At 46.8% G+C, this 19,171-nt stretch overlaps 1 protein-coding gene across 1 annotated transcript in view; it reads left to right on the forward strand.

The window, feature by feature from the left end:
* The first annotated feature begins 633 nt into the window (after positions 1-633).
* The window catches only part of cacna1ha (calcium channel, voltage-dependent, T type, alpha 1H subunit a), a 78,484-nt gene continuing 59,946 nt past the window's right edge, over positions 634-19,171 (forward strand). The window contains exon 1 of the mRNA XM_078797195.1: positions 634-712. The gene's annotated coding sequence lies outside the window, so the exon portion shown is untranslated. The remainder of the gene's footprint in view (positions 713-19,171) is intronic.

Below are 19,171 nucleotides of genomic sequence, written 5' to 3' on the forward strand. Positions count from 1 at the left end.
GAGCAACCCAAAGCAACATGCGGGCACATGAAAGGTCATCTCAGACTTGAGGAAAGTACTTCCTTCCTTCCCTCATGGAATAGAATGCCTTCCATCAGATGTGCCAAATGCAGTATTCACCACAAAAACCCCTCCCGTACCATGATATGATGTATTTTTTAGATCCGGTGTAAGGTATGAGCAGGTACACTTAATACACACCTTCATACACACCCAGCAGCTGCTGATGAGATCCTTCAGCTGGACCGGAGAACATTGTGTTCATGGCGCCAACATAATGTGTCCCTTGTGGTCCAATTGTAATGCTGCTATTAGCCTCCTAGCTATACGATGGTATGTGTAAACACATGTAGATATAGTACAGTACAGCAGTACAGTACAGCAACTAGCTGACAGACAGAGGCTGCAAGTACTCCTGTTTTTAGTATTGACCCAGAACATACAGTACTAGGGAGTCATAGACCATCCAAATGATTCCTGTCTACCCCCCCCCCCCTCCCGATGTGAAGGGTTCAGCTGTGGCCTTCATGCGTCCCTGCAGCGCTGAAAGTGACCGTACACGTTCCTTTCGTACGTGACCGTACACGTTCCTTACGTTCTCCTCACTGTATTTTTGAATGTCACAGAGCACACGTGATGTCATGACCCGAGGCCGCCTGAAGCTGCTTGTGGAGAAATGACCGCGCTCGAGTGCCCTTCACAGATCCTCCAGGTGAGTGAGACTCCTCTACAATTGGGAGGGAATCAAACACACGGCAGGTTTGCAGTGACAAAGATAAAGCGCCGTAATTCAACGAGTGGTTGTGGGATTTGGGGTTAAAAAAGGAGCGTACCCCCGGAATGTCTTTTATGGGCAACCATCTTTTGGAACTGGGTCCCCACACTTGGAAAGGGAAGGTTAAGCCGTTAGAACATCAAGCTAGAAGGTGAGCATCAAGCTAGAGAACAAATCCAGTCGGATGAATAAGAATCACGGGAGCATGCAAAGACTCTGCAACGTGCTGGCAAGCACGTGGGACCCTTGGGGGACCCTTGGGGGACCACAGGGTGTCATCTGGCTGTTCCCCAGGCTCACTCGTCCTTCAGCCAAGAGAGGGGGCGAGGGGGTCGGGCCTGCAAAGGGAAGTTCTAGGGACACAAATAAGGATTGAAGCGTTGGTTTAAAAATGCATGTGGTGTAAGTGTCATTAAGGAGGAGGACTTTGGAGGGAAGAGATGGATGGAGAGGTGATATTATTCATATATTCATCACCAAAGTCTATCTCTAAGGTCAGCCTGGACCACCGAGCTCCCTGGTGATGGACTAATATGATATTGGGAAATATACTCTATCTTCCTTTTAGACTGTCAGGCTATCAGGTTGCAGTTACATGAGATTTATTTAGAGGACACTATGTGTACATATGTATCTACATGAGTACACTGGACTATAAGAAAATGGCCTATCGTAGCAAGAACAAGTCCATGAGGACTTGACAGGAGCCAATCATGCGCTAGGAAAACCTAACGCCAAGCTTGTCAACCCATTGGAAATTATATTATATATTATATAATAAGAAGGCATTATAATATATTTGGTATACACAAATGTATACCTAATAAGTATACAAACAAGTACCAATACAAGTTTAAAATGTTTTCCCACAATGCTTTGCATCTGAGAAAAGCATTTCTTTGGTGGACAAGTGGCATCAAATAATGGATGGATGGTGCTGCAATTCTACCTCTGTCCACTAGAGTGCGCCATTTGAGTCCAAAGGGGGGCTGACATCATTGCAGCACCACAAATGAATGCTACAGATGTTTTGCTTGCTTCTCATATGATTAAAATTATAATTATATGCAATAAAACTTACATGATTTTCTTTGTTGTTTCTAATAATACAAAAAATAATGGTTTCCTCTGAATATTAAATTAATTTCATGAAATTAATTTTTTTTCCTCTTTCTTTACTAGTACTTACTAGTATTTTTCCTTTCCTGCTGTTTGTAGTTTTATTTTTGTAAGTTATATTTTTCGAATGTGCCGCAAATGGTCCCCAAGCCGCACTTTGGACACCTCTGCTGTAGCCCCTGAATATAAGACAACATGTTTTCCAGGCTTCTTCTCACTGGAAGGGAAACTGACATCTCATATCTTCCACGTGTCATGCGCCCGTGGACGCCATCTTGGATCCAGACACGGCGAATAGCTTCTATAGGTGTGTTTCGCCACATGCAGTTCCTTGTGAAGTACTTGTACTAAAGTACCAAAGTACTAAAGACTAAAGACTTCTTCAAGCCACAATTTCCATCTTGAGAGCGGGATGTCTTAGGCCTCCGACTATTGGACCACAATGGATAACGACGTTCCCATTACATCCCACAACCGTGGTGAGCGTTTTAGAATCCATCCTTGACGCTTGGAGAGAAAGCGTGTCATGACTACTGATGATCGCGCGTGTGTGTGCGTCCAGTAAAAGACAGTAAATATCCTCCATAAAACTGGAATTAATTAATTAATTCAATGAAATGACTCAGGTAAGCACCGTCCTGGTGACTCAGCACAAATCTGTCCGATTGTGGCGGCAAACGGCAAAGCAGGCCAGGTAAAAATATGGATTTCTGGCTGGCGTCGGCAGATGCAATTTGTTATGGCGCCTCATTAGTAATGTTTGCATATGTGCGTACGTATGTGTGACAAAAGATAGGGGCGGGGTGCGGAGCATTATCATTAATACGGCTCCAGCGCCATTAGCGTGAGTGCTTCCATGACAACATAATGGCGGTCGCCCGGACAACGGGGTCACCATTTCTGAAGACGGCGGCCGCAGATGTCAATGTACAGTAGAAAATAGGTCCCCGAGTCCCACTTGGCTGAAGATGAGGCTCTTCCACAAATGCAGACATGCTCGGCTCGGGCAGGGCGAGGTTTTTGGAGCGATCAATAACGTAAGGAGTGGTGGGGAATGAAAGAAAACCCAAATGAGTGGGTGAGCCAGCAAGGAAGTGGCTGCGAATGAGAGAGAGAGTCTTCCCTTGTGACTTCCTTCCAGTTAGCGTTCGAGTTATTTGGCCTGTTTTCATCCGCTTGATGAGATTTTCTCCTCCATTAGCGACGCAAGATGTTTTGATGATCTTGTTTGCCTTTACTGTAACTTGACTCAAATGGCTTGTGGTGGAACGCAAAGTGGGGAGGAGAGGGATGCATCATCGTGGAGAACCCATAAATATATGATATATGGTGGACAATCATTGTCAATGAATGTCATTATGGTTCAAGTCCGCCATCTTTTAGGCTTTTAAAACCCAAATGTTTGATAACTTCATCTCCGGAAGCCTGGTTTTTCTTTCCTGTTGACTCGGACACAGTCCGGGTTTAAGTCCTGAATACACCTTACATACTTATGGAATACAGACTGTAGCCTTGTGCTAATATATCAACCTTACGTCACGTTCTTGTCGAGATGTCTTTGTCAGCCTTCATGAACACGTCGCCCCCATCAATTGATTTGTGTGTTTTTGTCAGGATGAAATTCCCGTACCGCCAATTAGTTTGTTGACAAGTTGAGGAATATCGACTGGGAATGATTTGGCTTCTTAGCCCGGCTGCTTGCACCATACATGCTAATGAGGCGAGGCTTGGCAACAGGAAGTAGATGACACCACGAGTTCATGTCTCTTCCTTAAGTCATACCATACGTCTTTCAGCACGCGGTCGAGGAGGTGTGTGCGTATCCGTGCGATGGCGGCGTGGATGCAGCAGCATGGCTCCTCCTACGTGTTTGTGTTCGGGAACAGCAGGAAGGTCTCAGGGGCAATAAAATCTTTATTTCAAGAACTGGAAGCCGCTGCAGACTTGGGCTTGCTGCTTTGAAGACCGATACCGAGGGTGAAGCGTGTGGATGAGGGGGTTTGGGGGGGGGGGGGGTGAATGCAAGCCTCGGATGGGGAGGGAAGATGTTGGGGAATACTACCAGGGCCATCGCCACATTTATGAACAGCACGACAAAGTAACGATTATTATAATAATAATAATAGTCAGCAGTCGTACGTTTTACGGCCACTGAGGCGACTCCACGGGAAGCTTGGCATCAGACCCGTGGAAATGAGAGAAGAAATGAAATGGAAGTTAGGACTCCCTTATCTGCTCTTTGCTTCAATGACTTGGTCTCGTTGTCCCAAATACTCCCCTGACTCTTGTTGGGGAACGTAACATAATAGCATAACATAATAACGTTTATGAAAGATCACACAAGCAAAGGCAATCATTGTAAACATTGTAAAGCATTTTTCAACGTATTAAATATGCAATAACTGTCATATTGGAACTTCCCTGGGTGAGGCGTTCAGGGCACGGCTGACCTTTAGGAGACCTAGTCCACAGACCTGGGACCCCCTCAGGATCCGCCTGGAGGGACTGAATTAATAACCCAAATTAGAGTAATGAGGAACGACGCTAGCTAACACTAACCACTACTCATTAGCTCATGAGTAGTTCTTCAATAACCACTCTAAATGGGCGTGCCCTCGTCAGTACTTTCTCGGTAGCTATGGTATTTTCGTGTACCTCACGGTGACGTGAGACCAAAGTCTAGGCTTCTAGAAGACGGATGGATGAGTGATCCATTATAACGGGCCTGCACAGCCACTTGATTAGGAACCCCCTTCCAGTCCAACACATCATGACCAGCACCAGACAGGCTTTTCTTATTTTTATATTTATTATGAAATGATATTAGGTAGTAGGAGTGACTATAGGGGTGCTATTGCATGTCTAGAGGGCTCTAATGATGTTGTTGTTAGATGTTCCGTCCGTTGATGAGCCGTGTAAATTAAAGAAGCGGCAGAGCCGGCGAAGGAGTGATGCGTCCAGCTATGGCCGTCTTCGTGACGTATTTCTTCTCGTACGCAGCACGCAGGGGACCGCTATGGATTTATGAGGAGATGTAGGAAGGATGCTCAGATGCTCCCTTCCTGGGAGAGAGCGATGCAAATAGACACAGTCAAATGGATTTCTACGACGAGAACAAAGCTTTTCCATATTTGGTGCCGGTGTGGGTCACATGGCAGGGGTCCTCGCCAAACAGACAGTCGGGCGTGTAGCTGCTGTTCTCGCAGGGTCCGCACGAGGAAAGAAATCCAAGCATCCGCTCCTCGCAAAGAGCACGCTTCTGCTCGTCTGGTCGCATAGCAACAAAGTCACCCCTCTCTCACATCCCTCCTCTTGCCTTCCTCTCCGCCGTGTCATCGTCTCAAGTCAAGTCCGACTTGCAAACCAGCTCGCCACCTTGGTGGGATGACATCACGACACGCGTGTCTGTGGCGGTCATGTGACACCAAAAGCCGCCACATCAGCTTCGTTCTGCGCTGGAGTATTGATGCTTTTTTCCCCAAACATCAGCAGTCGCTGTTAGCTATGCCTTTATGCATACCCCCCCCACCCCCACCCCCACCCCCATCTCCCAAACCAGGTTAGATATCCTCACAATCACGCTTTCACCCAAGCCAGTGCGTGGTCCCCTGCGGCCTAGTTAGAGAAACACACACCACTTCCTGTTTCACCCCTGCAGCTCCAGTCACGGCGTAGGGAATTAGCAATGCTAACAGATGAGGCACAACTCATTTGGCATCAATCTGACGGGCTGTGATGGCCTCCCGCCGCGTCACACCGCCGCTTCAATCCGCCAATGATCGATGGCGGTGACGAGCAGCCTGGACGCCTCGTCTCTTTTGGGACAGAATTGTTAAAGCCGGAATTGTTCAAAAGGGCTAGTTGGTGTTTACTGACTCGTGACACAGCCGCCGGGTTGGGTGCATCCTTTCCGGGGTGGGGTGGGGGGGGGCAACCAGGAAGGCTGTTTGCTCCCGCTTGATGCGCTCGTTCACGTCTTGCTCTTGCAGCGTGACTCACATCAAGCGCCTCCTTTCATCCGTGACTCCAACATGACACCTCCAACCTGTGGGGGGTTTGGCCGGGTGGGCGGGGGTGAACCCAAGGAGGAGAAAGATGTAAAAAAGAGGAGGTGGAGGGGTCGCGCACCTGGACAGCATGATTAGCTTCCTGTCGCGTTCAGGCGCTGCCGTGAAACACAACCACAGTGGCCACTTTTATTGTCTGGAGATGCTAGCAGTGACCTAGCAGTGACGTTAGCTTCACTTCATCAACTTAGACATGAAGACTTAACCAGGATGGTCCAGGACGATATTTATATACGATATATTTAATACCTTCTAAATACAACATTCAATGTTATTAGAGCCCTCGGGACATATAATAACACCCCTATAGTCACCGTTACGCCCGTATTAATACAGTAGCCATAATGGAAACACCCAGCAGGTTGAAGAGACGGCTCGGTGGCGCCGTTAGCATCTCTTCACTTCCCAATACCTGCACTTCCTGACTTCCTGACTTCCTTCCTGTCGCGTCTGTGCGTGCACAATGTGATCCATATTCATCAGAGGCCGCCTAATGCGGAGACGTGATGGCGCTTCATGAATGAAACATAACGTTGATGTGCGGCTAGCGTTAGCTGGGGTGTTAGCCGGGGTGTTAGCCGGGGTGTTAGCCAGGGTAATGGGAATTAACCACTTAAAGTCATTGATATTCGGCGGCCAATGAAATTAGCAAGGACGTGTTAAGCTTTTGGAACTGCCATTCCACACTTCCTTCACTCCTTTTTAATTCCTCCATCAGTCTAAAGCCGTCTTGGTTTAAGTCCAATCATAAGGAACCATAATGGCTTTGGAATACCATGTGCTTTGACCGGGGATATAAAGCATCCACATCCTCGTATATTCCAAGTGCTTATGGACTGTAATCAACATCAAAAGTTAAAACTGCCAACCCGCACCGTTTGATTCCCTCACAGAAATATTTAGTTGCCAGCATGTCAATAAAAATGCAATTGGGCTTAAATGAACGAGGAAGAGACACGGTAGATCTTGTCTCCGCTCATTGGAAATATGATTATCACCGAGTCTTCATACTGGGAGCAATATCCCGGCCTGCCGGACTCCTGTGATTACATCTCGAGGAAAAAGCCAGCTACATTTGTCCGTGCTTTCCGTGGGCTAGCGTCTGCACAGACTCCGCCGTGACCTTGGCGAGCAGGCAAGGACGATATGATTTCCAACGTCAGACGCTCCTTCCTGGCACCAAGCATTCCGAGTATGCACAAGTAGGTTGGAATGATCTCACAGTAAAGCTAAGCACAACAACCCTTGAAACGGGCTACTGTTGCAAGCTAAAACTCAACTCTGAACCCCCAACGTCACTTCCTGTCCGCCCTGCACTCAGCTCCCATCGGACCAGAACACATTTACATCAAGTCTTATGTTTAAAATTGCTTATTTTCCCGATTATTATATGGACTATATTGGGTAAAGGTGACTATAGGGGTGCTATTCCATGTCTAGAGGGCTCTAATAAAGTTAAACTTGTATTGAAAAGGCCTTAAATGACATAAATATTGGCTTTTTACATTCTTATTCATTTTATGTCAACCAAAACAAGTAAATCCTTTTAGAATTCAGAAGTATTTACATTTTTGTTCATTCTGACGTCAAAATTATTACATGTATACATTTTTCTTTTAACAAAATTATTTGTTTTATATGGTTTTTTTGTTTGTTTGTTTTCGGTGTGGCCCTAGTAGTCCTTTGTAAGACTTAACGACATATAGGGCAGCCAAGTCCCTATAAGACGGAATGTGTATATATACGTATGTATAAGTATATATACGTATATGTATACAGTAAAAGTGTGTATATGTAGACCACTGGTAGCTACAGTACATGAGTACACAGTTAGAATTTTACAGCTGACTAATGATGCTTACGTAAGGAAAGGCCGGGTTACATAAGTGTCACAGACGGCAGGAAGAACAAAGAACAGATTTCCTGGTCTCCTGACAGTGAAATATCAAAAGTGGACCGTTGGTTGACCCGCTGACAAACGAACTAGCGGCTCCAGGAGAGTACAACCAACACGGAAACCTTGGTTCTTATGGATGCTGAATACCATTCTTCTCCGGCGTGCTTCGTCAGTTGGCTCATGTGCAAGTCAGAAGCTCCTCGTAGCGACGCGTCACATGACAATAAGCAGATAATAACAACCACCCCCCACCCCCCCCACGCCGTCTTCGCTTTCTGTCATGCCGCTGTTCCCGAGTCAGCAGTATCATCCACGATGGGTCAGCACCTGCACCACGGAGATTGTTGACGCATCTTTTCCATATCCCACGCTTTCTCCTACTGGAAGTTCTAATTTCCTAACCACTAAAAGGTTTAAATACTCTTCTGACCAACAGCAATTAGCGATTCATTCATCAAGGGTCCAATCAAAGACCTCCTTTCCTTGAAAAACTGACATGGTGTAAATCACCGTCACCGCAACGCCACCTTCTCCCAAGATGGAGGCCGATCACTTCATCAATAATCCATGCACGGACCCGACCTCCACCTCTGACCTTGCCATGACATCACTTGGACAAATAATAAAAGGCCATTCCCAGATTCCGGTCTCTTCTCGTTTGGTGGGATTTGGTTCCGGACCAAGTGGACCAAGGATTTAGTTGGACACCGTTTCGTTAGTTCGTTTCTGCTAGATCTTATTGTCCGTCCGTGCAGAGGACACTTTTTACACACGCCCCCCCTGCCCCCCCCCTGCCCCCCCCCCCACCACCACCACACACAATGGAGCTGTGATGTAATGACCCATCCTGTAAAGAGCATTATTTACTGCTCATTCCTTATTGACAGCGGCGTGACCGCGTCTTTCCAGACTGATATCCTAACCAGAGGCGGAAGGCTTCAGTGCCGGGTTGCCGGGAAGCCCTGAAGGCATCGTACTGTTGGTGCGTGCGTGCTTTTATATTAGCGTGTGGCCTCCAAAGGGAGGACCACTCAGCCAGGAAAGTCAAGTCTGACTTTATTTGACATTTTATAGGAGGATAGAAATGCAGCCAGGGAGTCGGCCAGCGAGAGCCGGCGTGAGAGGGCGGGCTCAACTAGGAATATCCTCTAATAATAATAATAATAATAAATAATAAATAATGATAATAACGGCACAGCTTCTTCAATCCCAACGGACAACATTTAGGCCTCAAATTCCCGTCCTGACGTGGTCATGAAGTCGATTCAGCGTCGGTTATGAATGTGACTTAGTATCTGCATGTGTGCCAATTTATGCTGCTCAAATTATATGATATCATAATCTTGCGTTGGAAAGGTCTGATTAGTGTATATCGCTAACTCGGATTTCCATTTGGCTACATAAACGTTTATTAATTGTCCACGGCGCCAGCTGTTTCACCTCATGATGAAGGGCCGTTTAACAACAAATGGGCGCATTTGAACAATGCACCCCCCAGTGCCCCCCCTAGTGATTTTGACGCCATCTGGATCGACGTCTGCTCTCTGGCAGAATTAGCGACCGACGCACCAGTTGGATCCCAAGGCCTGCGTGAGCGGCAGCATCCTTGTGGAGATCAAATGATTGGGAGGCTGAAACAACTTTATTACACCACATTATTAGCAACTTCAACGTGCTTTTCTGCAGTGCCCTAAAACGGGGTAATAAGGGACGGCGGGGTAAGAAGGGACAATTTTAAGGGAAATGTTTTTTGAACGATTTGTTCAAGAATATACCGTATTTTCAGGACTATAAGACTTTTTTTCATAGGTTGGCTGTTCCTGCCACTTATACTCCAGAGCGACTTATAAATGAAAAAAGTGTTTATGTTACATAAACACTGGACACCTTTTCTGTTTGTTTATTTTGTTAGCATATCTTAGCATAGCCTATTCAGCCTGTTCTCCATTCTTTTATTAATGATAGAACTTGCCTTCCAAGATGACGTAATGTCTGTTTTGGTCAAAAACTGGGCAAAAAATGCAAGTTATGTATGTTTTTTGTAGTCAGAAATGGAGTCCATGACTTCTCCTGCAAAGGAGTGGAAGCCACGCGTGTTTGTTGTCCTCATTGATTGCATGTGTTGTCCTGCTTTAAGCGCTAATCCTTTCTTCGTTGCTTCCACGCTGAGCCGTGCTGGTCTTCGGACTCGTGGCTCCTGAGAGCGTGTTGGGGTTGCGGACTGATCAGATCTAATCTCATCCCATCTCATGGAGCTGAAACGTCCTCCAAAGTTCAACCATTGACGGCGGCCGACAGAAGGGATGCATCTTCATGAAGTGCTCCTAAGTGCCCCGCCGACCCCCGGTGAGCTCCTGGCCGCCTCCCTTCCTGGTTGCGGCCTTTTGGGATCCGGTTTGATGTGGGATATGACAGCTGCATCGTGTCGCTGCACACCAGCCCATAAATTGGCTGACAGCCACAATTTGCACGGCCACACACACACAAACATTGGTTAAAGAGCTCTTAGGAATGCACCACGTTGTGGGGGGGGGGGGGGGGGTATCCACTTGGCTTGGCTTTGTAGGTGAAGACAGTATAAATAACCCTTTAAGGCCACGAGAAGTCAAGGACAATTTCAGCCTGGCTCCGGTTTAAAAACAGCGTTGTCTGCCGGATTTGTTACCAGGATTATTTTAACCTTCCCCACTTAAGTCCACTACGGCCCAGGTGGGGGGGATGGGGGCCATTATCACATTCTCCTTGGGCGAGATGGTGAGACTGCGAACCGGCGATGTGCTTGCATGCCCTGAGGTTTAGATTAGCATTAAACCATGGAGGTTTAGATTAGCATTAAACCATGGAGGTTTAGATTAGCATTAAATCATTTAGGTTTAGATTAGCATTACACCATTTAGGTTTAGATTAGCATTAAACCATTTAGGTTTAGATTAGCATTAAACCATTTAGGTTTAGATTAGCATTAAATCATTTAGGTTTAGATTAGCATTACACCATTTAGGTTTAGATTAGCATTACACCATTTAGGTTTAGATTAGCATTAAACCATTTAAGTTTAGATTAGCATTACACCATTTAGGTTTAGATTAGCATTAAACCATTTAGGTTTAGATTAGCATTAGACCATTTAGGTTTAGATTAGCATTAAACCATTTGGGTTTAGATTAGCATTAAACCATTTAGGTTTAGATTAGCATTAGACCATTTAGGTTTAGATTAGCATTAAACCATTTGGGTTTAGATTAGCATTAAACCATTTGGGTTTAGATTAGCATTAAACCATTTAGGTTTAGATTAGCATTAAACCATGGAGGTTTAGATTAGCATTAAACCACTTAGGTTTAGATTAGCATTAAACCATTTAGGTTTAGATTAGCATTAAACCATTTAGGATTAGATTAGCATTAAACCACTTAGGTTTAGATTAGCATTAGACCATTTAGGTTTAGATTAGCATTAAACCATTTGCAGGTTTATGGTTTCATTAAGTCCAATAAGCAAGTTACCCGTAAGGAAGTTCACCAAGCTCCCGATCTCATTCCACATCATGAAGCCATTTAACCCCTCATCCTTGGCGTTGCTAGCTTAGAGCCACCCTCTCGGTTCATGGTAACGTAGGAGTGACTTGATTACTGTTGAAAGTCATGCTGTGTGTACTATGTAGTAGTACTATGTAGTAGTATGTACGAAGACCAAGTCAAGGCCCCGGATTAGCGACTTCATTCCAGCTGTTCCCAGAAGCGACTCTCTGATGGGGCGTATAGATTATTGGAGGCGGGGTGGGTGACCCAGCGGTGCCGCCCTTCCACCCTGTGTAGGTCAGCCCTGCGTGGGCGTGTCACTCCGTGTCCGAGTAAGCCAACGTGTTGGTATAAGTAAGCCAACATGTTGGCGCATTCAGATTACCAGCACCGGCTACTGCGTCGTAATCCCTCTTTGATGAACATATGTTTTAATCCCACACGTTAAAGGCTGCATGAGTCCAAAACCTTCCATCGTGATCAAACATCATAAAACAAGACTTCTTCTTTTCAAGATGGCCGCTGAAAGAAAGGGATTAGGATCTTTGTACCGCAGGGGAGGAGATTAACACGAAGACCACAACACTTCTTGGACACGTTTGGCCGACGTGCACCCTAGCAGGTCAGGGATGGGTCCTTAGTGGGCGGGCTCGCGTGTGCCTTTTCTCACACCCGGAATATCGTAGTTGGAGATGTTGTCATGATGTGTAGTAGTCACCTCTACAGACACACAAGCACCAGAACAACAGCTTTTATTGCAGATTTGAAGGATGTCACAGTCACAATAATCCCGAAAACAGGATACTGCTGCGGTGGTAACCCACGGCAACGTCACTTTCTGTCCGCCCTCAACTCAGCTCCCCCTTTTACATCAACACACAAGCAGGAATTAGATTTCTGTGTGTACTAGATTGGGTAATAGGACTCTAGGGGTGTTATTTCATGTCTAGAGGACTCTAATAACCTATTCCGAAGCTAAGGTAACTAAGGTAATTAATACTTCATTTTGGCAATGCATGCTTCATGACGTCACGATGATGGACCAGGTTCCATGGTTTTCTGATCGTGTGAACGAGATGGGAGGAGGCCATGGGAGGAGGCCATGGGAGGAGGCCATGGGAGGAGGCGAGGAGAGGAGACGATCCCAGAGCAGCTACTTCCTGGTGGAGTCCAGCTTTGAGCAGCCAGACGCATGTCTTGCCTGCTGGTGCGGACTGGTCCAGATGGTGGGAAAGCAAGCGGGTATTAGTGGATAATGTGATGGCCGTGCTGGCGGGTGGGGCCTGGGTGGCTCCTGGGGGGGGGCCACCAGGGTTAATGCTCTTTGATTGGAATGCACAGCTGCACCGGTGCACACGACCCCGCCTGCACACACGTGTTGTCGCACAGCTGAGTATGCCAGGAATCCACAGACGTCTTTCAGGAAGCTTGGGAAGGCTTCAAAGGGGACATGACTCAGCAGCGTGTGGGCGCTTCATCGTACGATTGTTTTTATTTATCGTTTATGGTTTCCGTCTGCTTTAGCCTCGCATTTATTAGCATGCTGTAACACAATGAAACCCAAAATAAGCAATACTGTCCATGTAAATAGTAAGGGTGGGTGCAACGCTACTGGGAGCCCACAATATGGTCCGTACCCCAGTATTTGGGTCCAGATCATGATAATCATAAGAATAATATATATTTTTTTACTTTTTCTTTTTTTTTTTAGTTACAAGAGTACCTTGGAGAAAACACCTTTTAAACTTCCTGTAAAATACCTGGACGTGTGTACTTGAACCCCCCGTTTACTTTCTATAGGTGTGATAGCCAGGTGACCCAATACTTGGGTGCGTCCCAGTAGAGGCCCACCATGACGGCTAATTGATATTCCAACATCAGACTTGGAAAATGAAAGTAGAGAAGCCAACTAAAATGGGCTCAACCCGGAGAGACTGATTGGAATGTGTAAACAGGAAGTTGATGTTTGATCACCATGTGGAGATGAGCTGGAGGTCTCACCCCCTTCACCACCTCCAATTGAGCTGGACTTACGTCGGTATCCTTTGGAGCCAAACCAGACTAAGGTTCCATAGGAATGATGGACCCTTGGTTGAGTTGACTTTATGATACTTTTATTTTGGAGGTACTCCTCAACAGCAACAATGTGAGGAGATCCAACGTAGTCCATGGTTATCATTCATGCTGCTGGGACACATCATGTTCCCTACAAATATGCCAGTAGCCTTCTGTTGCCATCTTTCTCCATGATACTATATATACTATATATACTATATATACTATATATACTATATATACTATATATACTATATATACTATATATACTATATATACTATATATACTGATACTGTATGTACTGTATTCTATATGCATACTGCGTACTCAAACCATCCAGCCAGACCTTCTCCCCCAGCATGTCTGGACCCAGCCTCCCTGTGTCCCTATGACTGGGCTGGTTTGAAGTCTGCCAGTGGGATGGGGGTCGGGGGGGTTGTCATGTGGGGAGAGGCTGCCCTGCAACCTGCAGGTCTTTGTACTGAAAATGAGTTTGATGTTTTTCCAAGGGGGCCAGCAGGCCGCCCCCCCCTCCCCTCCACTCCCCCCAACTCCCCCTTTGTGTACGCCTTTTTATTCGTGCACATGAAAGTGGCCTGGAAGCAGACACAATTCCATGCAGCCGCACAATAAAATACATGCAATACATTCCCAAGCAGACATTCCTACGTGGTCGCAATACTACCATGGTAGTGGTAAAAGTACCAGGGAGCCATGAAGCCACCAATGAAAGAGCACACCTGAACTAAATAGGGAGTGTGGAAATTAGACACACGTGTGTGAAATGAGTCAGAGAGCAAACGGAAGGGAACAAGAAAGGAAGTAGTTACCAAAATAAGGGCATGAAAACCGGAACAGAGGCAAAGAAGGAAACTAAAGGAGCTGTCACGAGAGGGTGACGTCCACATCGTGACAGTAATACTCTTAGTAATACCACATTTTATTATATACTGGATTGCATGTTGTATTTTTGCACTTTTAAATATATTCTGGATGTTCCAGATAAATAAAATCAATGCAAAATACTTTAAACTCTCTGAGAGATAAATACAGTTGGCACTCTGGTTCCGAGAAGTCATAAAATACTGTAATAAAAACATAAAATACAATCAAATAAATGATCATTTTAGCACCAGACTGCTTAGTTATTACTTTCGCTTTCACGGGAGCAGATCCTTGAACATACTCAAGGATACTGAGGCAACCTGTACCGCCGTAACTAGTTCCCGAATGTGTTCAAAAACCAAAATAAAGTTGTAAATCCAATTCCCGGAGCGTGTGGTGGGGTACCGCCACCAGTCAAGTCAACTCCTTGTGGACATTTCAAGCTAAGTGTTTTACCAAGATGGCATCAAGGAGGCGTCCATAGCTAAAGACGGCGTAGACAATCTAAACGAGCCTTTCCAATATGTTTCTGCTCTACGAGACAGACGGTATCAAGGTAATTGGTCCCCGACGGGGCGGAAAGGCAACACATTGTGCTGTCGGGGGAAAAAAGTCTTCTAAAGGATAAATCTGCCGAGCTAATCAAGTTTTATTTTGTTCCCCGCTGACTTTCAATCACCCACCAATTATGTATGCAGTTTAATTCCAACTTCTACCAATAGGAGGGACACGGTGCTCGCGGCAGACGTAACGCATTAGCATTGGAGTCATTCATCATGGCGACGCCAAAAGGTGAGCACAGACTTGCCAACGATGGCTAGCACGTTGTCAAACAGACCACACCCACTCCTGTATGGTTTGAAATAGGACGCCTTTTACAGGCTGTCCCATGTTGGTGGGACCAGGGGTTGAAGACCAGAGCCCAGCCGTGCTCCAAGCGTGCATCCGTACATACAGGTGTCTTCCACGGGTACATACAGGTACATACAGGTGTCTTCCACGGGTACATACAGGTACATACAGGTGTCTTCCACGGGTACATACAGGTACATACAGGTGTCTTCCACGGGTACATACAGGTACATACAGGTGTCTTCCACGGGTACATACAGGTACATACGGGTGTCTTCCACGGGTACATACAGGTACATACAGGTGTCTTCCACGGGTACATACAGGTACATACAGGTGTCTTCCACGGGTACATACAGGTACATACAGGTGTCTTCCACGGGTACATACAGGTACATACGGGTGTCTTCCACGGGTACATACAGGTACATACAGGTGTCTTCCACGGGTACATACAGGTACATACAGGTGTCTTCCACGGGTACATACAGGTACATACAGGTGTCTTCCACGGGTACATACAGGTGTCTTCCACGGGTACATACAAGTACATACAGGTGTCTTCCACGGGTACATACAGGTACATACAGGTGTCTTCCACGGGTACATACAGGTACATACGGGTGTCTTCCACGGGTACATACAGGTACATACGGGTGTCTTCCACGGGTACATACAGGTACATACGGGTGTCTTCCACGGGTACATACAGGTACATACAGGTGTCTTCCACGGGTACATACAGGTACATACAGGTGTCTTCCACGGGTACATACAGGTACATACAGGTGTCTTCCACGGGTACATACAGGTACATACAGGTGTCTTCCACGGGTACATACAGGTACATACAGGTGTCTTCCACGGGTACATACAGGTACATACAGGTGTCTTCCACGGGTACATACAGGTACATACGGGTGTCTTCCACGGGTACATACAGGTACATACGGGTGTCTTCCACGGGTACATACAGGTACATACAGGTGTCTTCCACGGGTACATACAGGTACATACAGGTGTCTTCCACGGGTACATACAGGTACATACAGGTGTCTTCCACGGGTACATACAGGTACATACAGGTGTCTTCCACGGGTACATACAGGTACATACAGGTGTCTTCCACGGGTACATACAGGTACATACAGGTGTCTTCCACGGGTACATACAGGTACATACAGGTGTCTTCCACGGGTACATACAGGTACATACAGGTGTCTTCCACGGGTACATACAGGTGTCTTCCACGGGTCCATACAGGTACATACAGGTGTCTTCCACGGGTCAACGTGGGCCAAAGTTCCTTGTGTAGGATGCCAGATTGCCTCCTAAAGCCGTGCAGGCTGTGTGAGCGTGTGGGATTACGCAACGGCTTCCTCTGTTCCTGTTGTGTTTATGATTGCTCAGATATTCCCCCCCCCTCCATAATTAGAATGATTACATTGCTATGTCGCCAGTCAGAAGGACGGAAAGAAAATAAGCCTCCCTCCTTTCTTCTCCTTCTCCTCTCTCGCATCGGCATCGGCGTGCGTGTACTTTTCATAGCTAGCTCTCAATAATGGATTCATCGTATGCATATTTCAGCCTCTGTGCAAACAAACCACACGTTTGGGCGTATGTACTGTATGTACGTTAAAACTGCTGCTGCTGCCAGGGGGGAAGCCCTCAGAGCCGATGCGTGCCGTCTCCCCCTCCTCACATACGTCAAAGGTCCTAATGGGAAACCTCGGGTCCCCGGAGACCAGGATGGAGGAAGAACGGAGGAGTTATGAGCAAAAGATGGATTTCCATCACAAGGAGTTGCTGGGAGATCAAGGTGATGTTTGAGGGTGAAGGATAAGGATGCGCTATGAGGTACTATGAGGTACTATGAAGCACTATGAAGCACTATGAGGGACTATAAGGTACTATGAGGTACTATTCCTTAAGTGGTGTTTTTGGTCAGGGTGTTAAAGACATGGTTGGCGTCTCCAGAGATGACCAACGACCTTGCTCTGATGCCATGGAAGCCCTTTTGGCTGTACCCTCCCTTCCACTATTATGGGATGTATTTACTTGATTGCGTCATTAAACATGCGACCCATCCAAAGTGGTTGGTCCGTAGACCAGGACAATGAGGACACGTTGTGGTCCCACCGCTTTAAAAGTGTCTTTGGTGTTTTTTCTTCTCCTGTTTTATGGTTTGAAGCAGAAAGCTTTTTGTCCGATTCCTTCTCCCTCCATTGCCTGCCGTGATGGCCACAGATGAGACCCGGAGATGAGAAAAGCAGGAAGAAAGGCTGGATGATGAAAGCGTGGGAGTCCGAGTGGAAGGCAGGATACTGGATGACGGGATGTTGGGGGAGGGGGCGTGAGATCGGGAAGTGGTTGGGACAGCCGGGCAGTCCAAGACGGAGGCCCGACAGAAGAGTATTGATCATCTGTAGGATTCCACTTGATTTAGACGGGTGGCCATACGTACAAGGAATTAAACACGGTACGTGAGGAGATATTTTCTCTTAAAGGTGACTACTACGTGTCTGCTATAATGACTCAATGAGCTGCATGTGTACTACATGTCTATGTAGTACATGTCTATGTAGTACATGTCTATGTAGTACATGTCTATGTAGTACGGGTCTATGGTGCATATATCTATGGCCACATCCACAGTAGTACCTTGCCTTTTCTATCAGTTGGGCTCAATAAAGCAAGAACCAGGACAGACACCCAAAAACACGGTCCAGATCCCTACCAGTCACCCTACCAGTCACTCTACCAGTCACTCTACTACCCTACCAGTCACTCTACTACCCTACCAGTCACCCGACTGCCCTACAGTCACCTTACTACACAACTACCCTACCAGTCACCCTACTATCCTACAGTCACCCTACTACCCTACCACCCTACCAGTCACCCTACTATCCTACAGTCACCCTACTACCCTACCACCCTACCAGTCACCCTACTACCCTACCACCCTACCAGTCACCCTACTATCCTACAGTCACCCTACTACCCTACCACCCTACCAGTCACCCTACTACCCTACCACCCTACCAGTCACCCTACTATCCTACAGTCACCCTACTACCCTACCACCCTACCAGTCACCCTACTACCCTACCACCCTACCAGTCACCCTACTACCCTACTACCCTACAGTCACCCTACTACACAACTACTCTACCAGTCACCCTACTACCCTACCAGTCGCCCTAATACCCTAGCACCCTACCATTCATCCTACCACCCTAGCAGTGGCCCTACTTCCATATGATGTTGGTCCACATTTGGAGCGACTAAGAGAGCAAGTATGGAATTGCGGCCATGTGTACGTACATTGAATCCCGGGAGACGGGAGGCGGACAGGTGTGGGTAGTGAGACAGGTGTTGGCTGGGCGTGTGGATGGAGGTTTCATCTGTCAGCACCCTGCCCGTCTGCGTGGGCTCACAGCTGAGAATGAGCTCCTGCACCCCCACCCCAGCATTTTCCTCTCCAAAGGGCTTTTGATTGATATTCCCGTGGAGCATCCACTCGGCAGCGGCAGCAAAAGGGTGACTCATTGGTGCTTCAGGCTCCCCTCAAATGTATTTTAATCAGCGACTGACGTGTGGACTAATCACACATTGAGGAGGCCACTTCCACCACCATGGACGTGTGATCTTCTTCCACAGCTTCTCCGTCACCAAAGGTAACTCTTTCGTTGGCTTAATCATTTTTACACCGTTTTCCTCTCAGACCTTTTCACCACCTTTCTGCTAATCCTCCTGTTTTACGCCAGCGGGATGATTGGGGGGGCGGGGGGGTCACACACCCTGGCTGTTTTTCCTTTTCCATGCATCCATGGCGCCTGGCTGATTCAGGATGAACCCTATTGATGGTTTTTTCTCCAAAAGACCATTTGTGAGGTCAGAGGTCACTGATTTGGGCTGACATTTTCAGGCCCAGGACCCTGGAACTAATGGGGGGCAGGGCCCCCGTACTATATATGCTGTGGTTTCTATTACAGG

The sequence above is a fragment of the Doryrhamphus excisus genome, linkage group LG16, assembly GCF_037039965.1.
Source record: "Doryrhamphus excisus strain RoL-2023G ecotype Guam linkage group LG16, RoL_Dexc_Guam_v1.1, whole genome shotgun sequence".
Classification (NCBI taxonomy): Eukaryota; Metazoa; Chordata; class Actinopteri; order Syngnathiformes; family Syngnathidae; genus Doryrhamphus; species Doryrhamphus excisus.